The following is a 12,568-nucleotide window of genomic DNA, read 5'->3' on the forward strand; positions in this document are numbered from 1 at the left end:
AAAGAGACTTAATAATTTCTACTGAGCAGAATTCTATTAACTTTCGACCTTTGTGTGTACGTCATGAAATAACTAAACGATCTTAGAATGAAAGGGATATGCAAGAAAAAACCAATCACTCGTACTCTTTTAATATAAAATAAACGTCGTTGTGTAAATAGATATTACATGCATCGTCCAAGTAATATTTTAATCGAGAAAAGAAACTCGAAAAGATATTGTTCGAATACATTCGTTCCTATTCACACGATCACTCGACACCATTGTCTCGAATCGCATGTCACAAAATACACTTGCGATATTCTCATAAAATTTCCAATGCCGAATCGTTAATATACACACACACGGTAGTCGACGTTCAGATATATTCTCAAGTGGAATCGAAGTTTCAATTAATCATGGATAGAAATTAGACATCTTTTCATGCTCTGGCGAGTTTCCTCTTGAGAGAAAGATAGACGACGATTCTGCAGAGGAAGCAGCCGCAGAACAACAGGAAGATATCGAGCCAATACTTGCCGTCCGTCATTGACAGGTCTGTCATCAACGTGCTAGGCATGCTATAGTGGCAGTAGATTTTCGGACAGGATAGCTTCTCACGATTGAAACCGTAGATCGCGTGAACGAACGCGTGCACCCCATATTTGACGTAGCTTAGGTAGCTACTATAGAACAAAATACGTGGCATATGGCTGAAATGAACCAGGAAGCCCGACAGGCTTAACATAGCACAAAGTGTAATGGCACCTACGAACGTTCCATTTATAGGATTCGTTAGAATGCCTATCAAAACACCAACGCTATCCGACACTAGCGTAATCATAATGGTCACCATTAAATACATAAGAAACCTGTTGACGTCCGAAGGTTGTCCACTCAGGAAATAAGAAGTACCACTGTAGACGAAGGCGTACAATATCTGTACAGGCAAGTTGCATATAAACGAGGCCACGAAATACGTTCTTAGCTGGTACCAGTTATTGAATCTTTCCTTTTTCAACGTCATCATCTCCGAGGGAAACTTGAACACCGCTGGCATCATGCTCGTGTAGCTCAGATATATACAACTGACCATGAAAAATCCAACGTTGCTAAGAGTCTTGCTTCCGTCATGGCCAGCATCCATGTACAAGAGACCTAGCAACACGCCTACTGCGAAATGAGCGAATATCTTTAGGTAGGTGACCGTCCAGTCTCTGAACAATTGGATCATAAACCGTCGTATCAACACGAAGAACTTGTCGAATTCCGACGGTGGTTGGATCAGTACGCTGGTTTTTGTTACGCTCGTACTATCGTTAACTTCTGTACTTTGGATCTGCGAGATGTTCGATCGCCACGACTTCTCTCTATTGCTGGCTAGATGTGCCAACTGATCGTTGAAATCTCCGTATTCCTTGCTTATTATTTCGATCATATAGTCAGCTGGGTTGTGATACACGGGACAGTGAAGTCCAATACTGGAAAAATACGCGACCGTGTTCTTCGTAGCTCCTTCGTACATACATTTACCATCGGCTAGAAGATAGACGGTGTCGAACATCTCGTAGGTGGCCGCGCTAGGTTGATGAATCGTGCAGATGATAGTTCTACCGGCCTTGGCCAGGTTATGCAGCAATCTGATGCACTGGTGAGAAGACAAAGAGTCAAGGCCGGTTGTCGGTTCGTCGAGGAACATCACTGGTGGATTGTCCAGCAACTCTAACGCGATGCTGAGCCTCTTCTTTTGTCCGCCGCTCAATCGATTGCATCTAGTTTCCTTCGTTCTGCTCAGATCCAAATTATCCAACATCTCGTCGATCAGCATTTCCTTAGCCTTTAGGCTCAGACTGTTACCGATTTTTAAATTACTTGCCATCCACATGGTCTCCCACACGGTGAACAATGGCTGCAAATGATCGTCCTGTTGAATGTAACACGACTGCTTCTTGTATTCTTTCCAACTTTGTTTTCCCTGATTCCCGATGTAGTTGATCTCTCCTGTCCACTTGCCTCTCTGAAATCCCGTCAGGATGTTCAACAAAGTTGATTTTCCAGCACCAGACAGTCCCATTATGGCCGACAGTTCTCCGGACTTGAAGGTTCCACTAACCCCTTTCAGAATCTTCTTCAACGAACCGAAATAGCTATCCCTCACTTCGTAGGTGAGATTAGTAAACTGGATATCGATCGAGTCAGCTTTTGGTAAACTTAACAATATCACTCGCTGACACATGTTGACCTAATGATTTGTCGGATCGACTGAGAAACGATCGTGTTTTGCCGCGGAACTTCTATGCCTCTTCTCTCCCGTTCTTCGGTCAAAGGAAGAGGTCACACATATCACGCGTTATCTACCCGCTTTTCGTCGGTCGATCTTCGAATAATTTTATAACGATCTTGTAAAACGAGGTTATCCGTTTGTTTCCAAGGAACGCATCGATTCTTGCCACTCTCAGCGGTGAATTTTCACAACTATACTTTCCAGTTTCTTCGATTCGTTCGTAGGAAAGAGATAATTTTAACGAAAGTGTAATTCAGTTCAACCAGCTGTTCGACCTCAACGGTATTTCGTATTTCATATGTCACGCTTCTCGAAAATATTCGTCGATCTTCGCAAACTTTTAGGTGCGAGCGTCAAATATTTGTACTCTTCAGTTTTTTCAAATACAAACAAACTTCAGAAATGAAAATTTCGATGAGATCATGGACTTTAATTCACTATAAAGTAATATTTTATAATCTTGGATAATTGTGACATTACAATTTTAAATCTCCCTAAGTTCATTGACTCCGCCAGTAATAATGGAAGAACGAAGTGGATTCTGTGGTAATATATTATAACACACGACAAGAGTACAATTATCAGTGGAATTTTCGTAGAGTTTAGCTTATCATTCAACTGCTATCTGGTGGATAATTCGCTTCGCTATCTCGCAATCCCTTTTTGTTGATCTTCTGTTCGTTTCACGTCGATATATTTTGCATATTTTTTCTTGTATCTGTAACGAACATTAAGTCTATTAGAATTATAATTACCAGGTTCACGCAAGTCACTGCAATAAACGCATAAAGAATTTTTTCACGTTAGATTTTCTGTTCGCTCAAATGATCATTAATATATGCATTAGAAAAAGTCTACAACTAAAAGACTATTATACGGTATAATATGTTGTGCAATTTATCGTGTATTATGTATTTATGTAATTTTATATCACCCTATCTTACGAATTAAGTAGTTAATATTGAAGTATCGCCATGCTGATAGATCCAGTTATTCTTTTGCCATTTGCTTTCCTCTTCTGCTCTATATTTGCATACTGTTATGTTGATACATCTATCAGTTCTTTTGTCGTTTTTCTCTCGTTCGTGGGATACCATCGACGCGTTTCTTGTTTCTCGTCATTCTTGTTTCCCCTGAATAATCATTTATAATGTACGGATGATAATGTTTCCGAGTTTAACAAAACATCGGTTCGAAAGTTGCGCGTTTTTAAAATTCGGTACTCTCGACGTACTGTATGCTTTACTCGAACGCGATAATCATTTAGACGGTAAATTTTATTATTCGTTTAAGCAGATATCGTACTCAAAGCGGAATATCCGTTTTATTATAAATCGATTTGATATAAATCGAGTTGTCTAATAATTTTTTTCATAAAGGTTACCTATCGGTTATAATAGTCCAATCGTACGTGTACTTTACTATCTCTTAGACTATTCACGCTTAAACAGCGTCTAGCTACGTTCAGGGTAGAGTGGAGACGTTGGTCGGGTCGGGTATCCGAAATTTTCAAATTCTCGCACACCTTTAGCTCGCAGCATCGACGCGACAAAGACGAACGATCTATCTAGCACGCGTAAGACAAATTTGTCATTTTTGTCGCGTAATAACTTTTGAATACTTACTTATAAAGTAAGTACTTTCGGTAAGTATAAGCGCAAATATTTGGTAAAAAGTGAACCCATCTTCAACGACCTAGATGTTGACACATGTTGCAAAGAACACTCACCCGAGTAACCTTCCGTAGTAGGTTTTAACCGCTGCTCGTTATTTCGTAAAAAATAAGTCGAAAAATGATGATTCTGGTGAAATGGTGATTCTATATATGTGAATCGGCGGAGATTCGTAAAGAAAAGTTCTTTTTATTGCAACGTATTTTGCTCGTCAGGAGGAACAAGAATGTCGAAGGAACCACGGATCGCTGATTGCCTCTTCGTCTGAGAAACAACGTTAAAATTTGAATAATTCCTAGCAAGGAGACCGATATAAGGAACAGGTCTGCGTCCTTGGTTGAATCTCTCAACCATCGCGCGTGGATTTTTGCAAGTCCGAATCCTGGCATTTTGTCAATCGAGAATGCTACGATTCGAGAAACTGCTTTCATCCAGAAATAATACAAGCTCCGAAATGCGTGGGACATGTTGCAACTTACGTAAACATCCAACGGTAAAAATTTCGTCGAGTAGCATAATTATTTTGTAAGGGTGTAAGCCTTCTTCTCGAATTAATCTATTCTCACTCGACGACCTCTTTTACAACGTAAGCACAGCGATAAACACGAGCAAAAGCGATAATTAAAACTGTTCTTCTTTACTTCAATCGATGATCGACTCGTATTCAGACGTCGCAATTCTTCGTTTGATAATAATTGTTAACATAACCGTTGCAAATCGCGTTGTCACGGAATGATCTTTCGTTATTGCTATATTCTGATATATTTTACAAGCTAATCTGCAATTTCCTGTTGCTATGTAAATAATATGCTCATTAAAATAGCTTCCTCGATCAATGCGAATATAAGTCTCTTTATGCATTCCGTGCGTAATTCTGCTTATACGTAAATACATACATACGTGTGACTATGGACACGGACGCAACCGACTTAATAGCCATGTCCGCCTCTCAGTTTTTATTTCGAAGAAATACCACGCGTGTTGCTCGCTCGTTCCACTTGCCCGTAAAAATCTAGTCCCACTAAACGCGTACCAATGCCACACGAAGGCGAAGGAAGGCCGATTTTCGGTCAAATACATTGTCTTAAAAATTGCTCGCTCGTTCGCTCGCTCCCTTTCTCGCTCACGCGTGTGTCCTTGATAACATAGGTCAAAGTCTATGTCAAGGTCATTGGGACCGGATTCCCCTTTTCTCAATATTTACCGATATTTGTTTCGTAAACGGATGCCAATTGTCTCCAGAGAATCGTAAGAACATAGTGTCAACACTTGTGAAATGCAATTTCCTCCTTTACTACTACTACTCCTCCTTTATTACTACTACTAGGTATCGTTTCTATTCTAATGTTGACAATTTGGTCTATCTTTATACGAAGGCGCGAAACATCGCATCATTTATCGTTTCCAGATATTAACCGTCAACGTCTTAAAACAAATCATAGATATACAATACAACGCCATTTAGTTCAATCTGCATAGTTCATATAACACGAATTCGTTGATTTTTCCACTTTCTGTATTCTGTATATTTCTGTATATTCTGTTATACAGTCATATTCAGATAAATGCAGCAGTGATCAGGAGTTTATTCGATTGGACGGTAATTAGAGTTTTCTGGAATAAATGGATTTTCTACTATACACGACTTTGTATAAGCCAAACAATGTTCGATAAAAATCAACCACAATTTCATCTTACATCTACAATTACATCTACATCTTAATATCGCTAGATCCATAAAATATAAATCACGTGCGATTGAATTAATATCATTGGTGAAATTTCATAAGTTACAAGCTACATACCATTAGTATTAGTAAATTCTCTTGTATAATACTAATAAACACAGGATATGTAAAATATGGCTATTTGAATATTTCAGTCAAACTAAATAATTCGCCTCGTAATTAGTCAAATTTAATTATCAACCGTTTTTAAGCTATCTATGTTTGGAAACAGACTAGATTTGACTTGTTATTAATCTAATAAACGGTGTGATTATATAATGTAATATCGTGAACTAGTATTGGCAATTCGTTAGTCATTATTTTCTATCAGAATATAATTTTCAACGATTAACAGGTAAGAGGTTCGTTCGATGTTAATATCTTTAATAGTAATTATTATAATTCAATAGCGTTCTTATATTACTTTATTTCCGGAAGTTGTTTCATTGTGCACTTCACTAGTTCCTGTATAATTCCATCTCGCTGCTTCAAACGAACTTACCATGGCATTATTAGAATCATTTTCTCGTCCTTGATGTCTTTTCTTCTTGGACATAAAAATCACGATAATTTCTCCACCTTTTCATTAACTAATATTCAAGTTTAATGGTGTTACATGACGTGGAACAAGTTCGATTATTCCGTGCAAAGTTTAAGATCGAATTCTAAAATGTCGAAGCTTAGGTGATTCGCAACAAGCCTACTTTATTGTAATGAAATTTTACAGATTACATTTTACATTTTACGTCTGATTATCCTGTTTGGCGTAGAACGATAGAATAAAAAGGAAGACTATAATTTTTAACTCGTGAATTCGCTAATATTATTAGCATTAGCATTAGTAACTAATGTATCGTGCAGACGTGTCCAGAACTCGCAATTGGAGATGTGACGCATGCTACTCGTGTACAGTGGGTCTTTAAAATAGATCATTTGTGGCGTTCACGTACTACATTCATGCATGAAAGATTTGTTGGATTTTACGTAATATCATTCAACCTCTCAGTTGCATAAACGTTCGATGATAATAAAGACCTTGTTACCTTACAGAGAAGGTGTTCCATTAAGATTTCGCAAGACCGTATAATGCATAAAATCAGTCATTAGAAGCACCACGGAATTTATTAAATTACACGATCCGATATTCATCAAATGAATGTAGAACAACGCTATTATCTAATACTAATAGGGAAAAAGAATATGAGGAAAATCAATGAGAATAAACATTATCGTAACTAAACATGACACAATTGTGACGAGCGTAAAATTAGTATTGACGTATCTTTAGCTTTCGCATAAATTCGATTGATCTGACAATGTAACTTATCAGTTACATAACACTTTAATGACAAATAATTTTGTTTGGACGAGTTTTCATTTCGAAAAATTACATTCATTATTCGTTATGCGTGTTAATCAATAATCAATCATCGTTAAAAAATAAAAAAAAAAATGCAAATCTCACGATGGCAGTTAATTAAACAACGTTCCATTTGATTTGCCTGTGAAATCGGATAAATCGAGGTAAGATGAACTTTACACGACTGTGATAATTCGGTACAAGGAGTAAAAGAAAAAAGTTAATGAACTTAGGAAAAAAATTGATTAAACACGATGGACAAAGGATAGGAAGAAATCATCTAATTTAGCTTATCCTGAAACGCACCGAATTTGTAGATTTTTTCAGACTTTAGATTTAGTTTCTCGTTGAGACATCGCCGGTTTGTTCGTGTCTTTTTCATTTTGCAAAAAAGTATCATAAAATATCGTTACGCTATGATAATCCCGAGGCAAGTAAAATGACAGTTTGCCTTGAATTAAATAAATTCAGTTGAAATCGGAAATCTTAGTTTTTTTTTTATTTAAATGACTTTTATCGAACTGGCTAACCATGATCGAAGGCAGTATCTTAGCGGTTAAAAGATCAATTCATCGCAAATCAACATGAACTGTTATGGCTTCGGTCAGCAACATTTTAAACGCGATAGTTCATGTTTATTAATTGTTGTCTAAACGCAGTAAACATACTACTGACTCTTTAATAGAATATTAATAGAAAAGAATATTTGAATATAATATAATAGAACATTATACTTTCTCGCAACTTTGTTGTAAGTCAAAATGTAAAATGTCTGCATATGTATATTTGTTTGAAAGTAACAAGAAACTCGTTTTACGTTTTTTTACAATTACCGTCTTCTACATAGATGGGTAGTTGTCTATCCTAAGTCTCGTTTTACTTCGATGTATCAGCATTCTTTGTACAAACATACGCAAGTCTGACAAGTCTGTTGTTCGTTATACGTAACGACAATTGAATTTAGTATCGTTCTATTACATAAAGCTTTGTTCGCTTTTATTCTATCTTCAAGGCAATGTGACCAGAAGCTACTATATCGCATAAAACAGATTCTAAATGCAGACGAACCTTTCAGTGATTAAGATAGAAGTAAAATAATAAAATTTTAGCTCTTCCTGTTTCTTTGTAACAGTTAACGCTAATTGTAACTCAATTGTAAATATTGCAACAATTCGGTTGTGCAACTTTTATGGAAGCTGGCGTTTCTAAAATAGATTTCACGATTTGTGGTTACAGCTAGCGACCACAATCCCTCACCAAACTATTTTCATTAGCTGTTCGTTATATCTTTCGCGAATAAATTAAAATACACGCGATCTTTTTCCAAATTAAATTTGGACACAAGAAGAAGAACTTTGAACTTGAAAAATATTAAACATTGAATCTTTATTTTGATTAAAGAAGTATATATATATATATATATATATATATATATAATTTAATATATATATTAATTATATATTAATATAATTTAATATATAATAATTTATATATTAATTTTATATATATATATATATATATATATATATATATAAAATTAAAAAGAATTCGTCATACAGATGTATAAGAATTATCATATATATATATATATATATATAGGATTGATAATTCTTATACATCTGTATGACGAATTCTTTTTCATTTTTGACTGTGATCGTGACTTCTGATGACGTATTACATCATGAGTCATCTATTGCTCGTGTGGAATACACGGGCAAATTCTGCACGAGTTTCCTTTATCTTTGTCATTAGTGATGATCTATCGCTTCGTTGCGTTGTGAAACAACCATATCGCTATTTCAAATATCAACTCTAGCACATTCGACATCAGAGTAAATTGAATTAGGATAGTTTCGACTGCACTTAAGACTGCAAGAACTACTTCGAGGAATTCATCGCCAAGGAAAATGAAGAAACTAGAACTTTTGAAAAAATGATCGTACAATTACTTAATAAACGAGAAATACAGCCTCGCCGACAAAGTGAAAGATCCGAGAACGAGCAAGAGGTCCGTAAAAGCGTTACCATAAATTTTTGTGGTCGAACGAATTGTGACATCGTTTAGCAAAGGTCTAATAGAATATGCATCAATGATTTTGAGTTCTAGTATAAGCGATCCTAACGTGTTATACGATACTCGGCTGATCGCTTTTTGATTCGCCGCTATCTCGAGCCTCTCGCTTGCCTATCCGTGTTTCTTCTTGTTCCGTTTGAGAACATCGTCGAAATTGTAATCACCGAAGGAAACAACGTGTAAATATTGACGTTATTTAACGATATACTATTTTCATCTTTCTTAAATTTCAGTATACTTTCATTTTAAACAAGAATTGTCTCGAAAAAATAACTTCTTTACTCAAGCACGACAGATACATACGTACATATCAGGCCTGTAAGTATGAAACCGGAATTTGCCTATAGATGGCCCTAGCTGATAATGTAGTTATCACTAAAATGCGTCATTGATGCCAAAAGTCTTTGTTGACATCTCGCAAACATTTTCCACTCAGAACAATACAAGTTTCATACAACAGCATAGTTTGTAATAGCGTTGAACATGTCAAATTTTGTGCCTGGAAACTACGATTTGCGGTCAGCATTGATTTTCTGTTACCATTTGAAGAAAACTGCTGCAGAATCGCATCGAATGCTTGTCGAAGCTTACGGTGAGCATGCTCTTGATAAATCACAGTGCTTTGAGTGGTTTAAAAAATTCAAAAGTGGCAATTTTGACTTATGTTCATATGTAGAGTCACCTACTTCGCAGCTTAGAATCAAATCTCAATCAATAATTCAACATCCTGATTTTCTACGTCGTCGTTAATATTTTCTAATACCTGTGCATAAATTATTATCGTAATCGCTATGCAAATCGGCCACAAATCGTACAGTTATTAAAGCGTAATTTATTTAATATCGATTATTACTTGCATTTGTATTATAGACTATAGGAGGTCAACTAACAAGTAACTATAGAAATTATCTTATTATTTGCCTATTGCTAATGAAATATAAATTTTATACCGAAGATAAATTACCGATCAATCTTTGTTACAAATAAGCTGTATCTACTTCACGCGTTTTAATATCAATTTCCTTTAATAATAATAAATTAATATACTTTTTGCACCGTTTTTACGTTCCTCGCTTTCGTTTCCCTTTATCTTAGGATTTAACGACGTGGACAGGAGTATTTTTTAATTAAGTTCTCTGTATAAAAAGAATTATTTCACGTGGGAAGATGTGTAAATTAAATTACAGCCTTTACAGGTTTATCACTTGCAAAGTATGCGGACATTTTCTGCTACATTGTAATTTCTACAAATTCTTTACAATTTGTAAACCTGTAAATTACAATCAGTAGACTAGGTATGTCGTGTAAATAGGTAGTTTAAGAAAACATGAATAATGCATTGAAACTTGAACGGAAGAACGTTCCGTTTTGTAAATATAGAAATACATATTTTACTTCCGATATACTACCGTGTATATTTTTAGAGCATCTTTACTTCTCTACTTTTTGCATATCTATAAATACTTGTTAAAAATGCAAACATATTTCTAATTTACTTATGATACTCTTTAGATATAAATTATTGTATCCAGATTTCTTTGTTGTATCAAAACTAAGTTTTTAGTATAATATTTAAAAAAAAAAAAAAAAAAAAGGAGAAGAGATATGCGTATCAGGTTTTAAAAGTTAATTTAATCGGGTTAAGATACACGCGTATTATTAAATTTGGCTATGGTGATGATAAAGAGTATCACGTGTATTTTATACAGAAACGTGTATCTATTTGGATCTGAATATCGAATATTTGATGTAGTGATGTCATAAGAAGTATGCATACCTTTAGTTTTGTGCCGATATACATTCCTTCAATAGATACACACACATACGTGGGATATCGACTTTGTTGAAAATCACGAAACTTTTCAAGACTAATTCTTTTATAACAGTTCGTGCGATAAACACGTAATTGATATATATTATATTATATTACCGGAGTGTATATAGTTAATGTAATAAATTAGCCTTTTTAACGCTATTATTCGCACTGAGCTCAGGATCGATCCTATTAATTCCAATTGACCTCTATTCGACGCTATTCTTTACATACTCGTACAGTACCAGTACTATAAAATATTTTATCGCGTAGAATTACCGAATTGTACGACAGAAGCGAAATCTATTTCACGCAACTGATCCTAGACTTTGGTTTTAATACAAACATTTCAAATTTAACCACTAAATCAATGGAAATTTGTTGTTTCGCGTAACTAGCTGCGAATTTTCGTACCATCGCAAACTCTTGAGTCTTCGTCAAATATGAATAAGCTTTATCTGACATCCTGTTTGACATCTCTTTCGTATCTACTTTCGTATCTACATATGATACATATACTACGGTGCATTGTTTGACAACTATGATCAGAAAACCGGTTAGTTCGATTGATACAGATCTGGGTGAAGGTATTGATAATTTTTTCCGATTAATACCATTCAGATATGTTTAACAGCTTCCAGTCGATAATCACTTCTAATTACATCTAATTACACTCATTGATCTTTCTACCTTAGCCACTCTTACGAATCTTAACTTCTGTGCCTAAGAAAATCAACTCTTTCACATCGAGTCACTGGCTCGAGTTGCAGGAAACTTTACCAAACTTTTTCAAACATAGTCGAACATCATGATCGATCGATCACTCACCGAAAGCAAACTCGAATATTATCGTCGTCGGATATCTGCCAGATATCGCGAGCTCGCCGCAGGAATTTCACTCAAACGTCTCCGAAACGATCTTCGAGAGTAAATTCTTCTTGAAACGATTTTCGATCCGGATAATCGCGTGTCGATCGAATGGTCGAGTCGGAAAACTTATTCGTGCACCAGCTCGAGGAGTTCACTCGCGGCACCAGCTCGAGGACATCGCGCGAGCGAGAATGCGAATCGCCGGCGTACGCTCGCAGGAATCGCGTTAATACGCCCCGCTCGCTATTCGCCCTTCTAACATGTTTCTCTGGTTGCTTCCACGATCCATCGGTCCGCGGAACCAGTTCCGACGTGCATACAGTTTCTCCGGTTTGTCGCCACTCTTCTTCCTTCCGTTTCTCTATTTTCTTCGGTACTCTCCAGTGGTATACATAGCAATGTATTTCTTTCCCATTGAAAACTCATTCTCTGGCATTCTCTGTGTCTCTTGGCAATTTTGATAGGGTTAAGATATTCAAACACTTATAGATATGTGTATTTGATGAACGTATTACATGCAATTATCGCCAAATATTGTGAATTTTGAAATTTCATTAGCACCGTTGCGAAGACTCGATTATCGCGGTCATATTAAATCCTATTAAATGCATATCTTGCAGAGATCACAAAAACGTTTAAACAGCTAGAAGATAACGAATATTTAACGAAATTATAACGAGAAGCTTTCTGGCAAAAGGAAGGCGAAATTGTAAATTGATTTTATTTCGACTATTTTCTGGCTATTTAAAGTTATCTCTGTCTATGTCTGTTCTTTCCTTCAGAAATTC

The 12,568-nt window shown here is 35.8% G+C and overlaps 1 pseudogene across 3 annotated transcripts; it reads right to left on the reverse strand.

Annotated features, from left to right (window-relative positions):
• Positions 1-115: 115 nt before the first annotated feature.
• On the reverse strand, positions 116-12,019 carry LOC117155120 (ATP-binding cassette sub-family G member 4 pseudogene; annotated as a pseudogene). 3 transcript variants are annotated; one of them, XR_013059691.1, is made up of 3 exons: positions 11,739-12,019; positions 3,208-3,396; positions 116-2,981 (listed from the first exon to the last, which is right to left on the reverse strand). The product of XR_013059691.1 is annotated as an ATP-binding cassette sub-family G member 4 pseudogene, transcript variant X2 (transcript). The 3 variants fall into 3 exon arrangements; XR_013059692.1 differs by having other exon boundaries at positions 3,198-3,396; XR_013059690.1 differs by lacking the exon at positions 3,208-3,396.
• Positions 12,020-12,568: the final 549 nt, after the last annotated feature.

Source organism: Bombus vancouverensis, chromosome 12, assembly GCF_051014615.1.
Source record: "Bombus vancouverensis nearcticus chromosome 12, iyBomVanc1_principal, whole genome shotgun sequence".
NCBI lineage: Eukaryota > Metazoa > Arthropoda > Insecta > Hymenoptera > Apidae > Bombus > Bombus vancouverensis.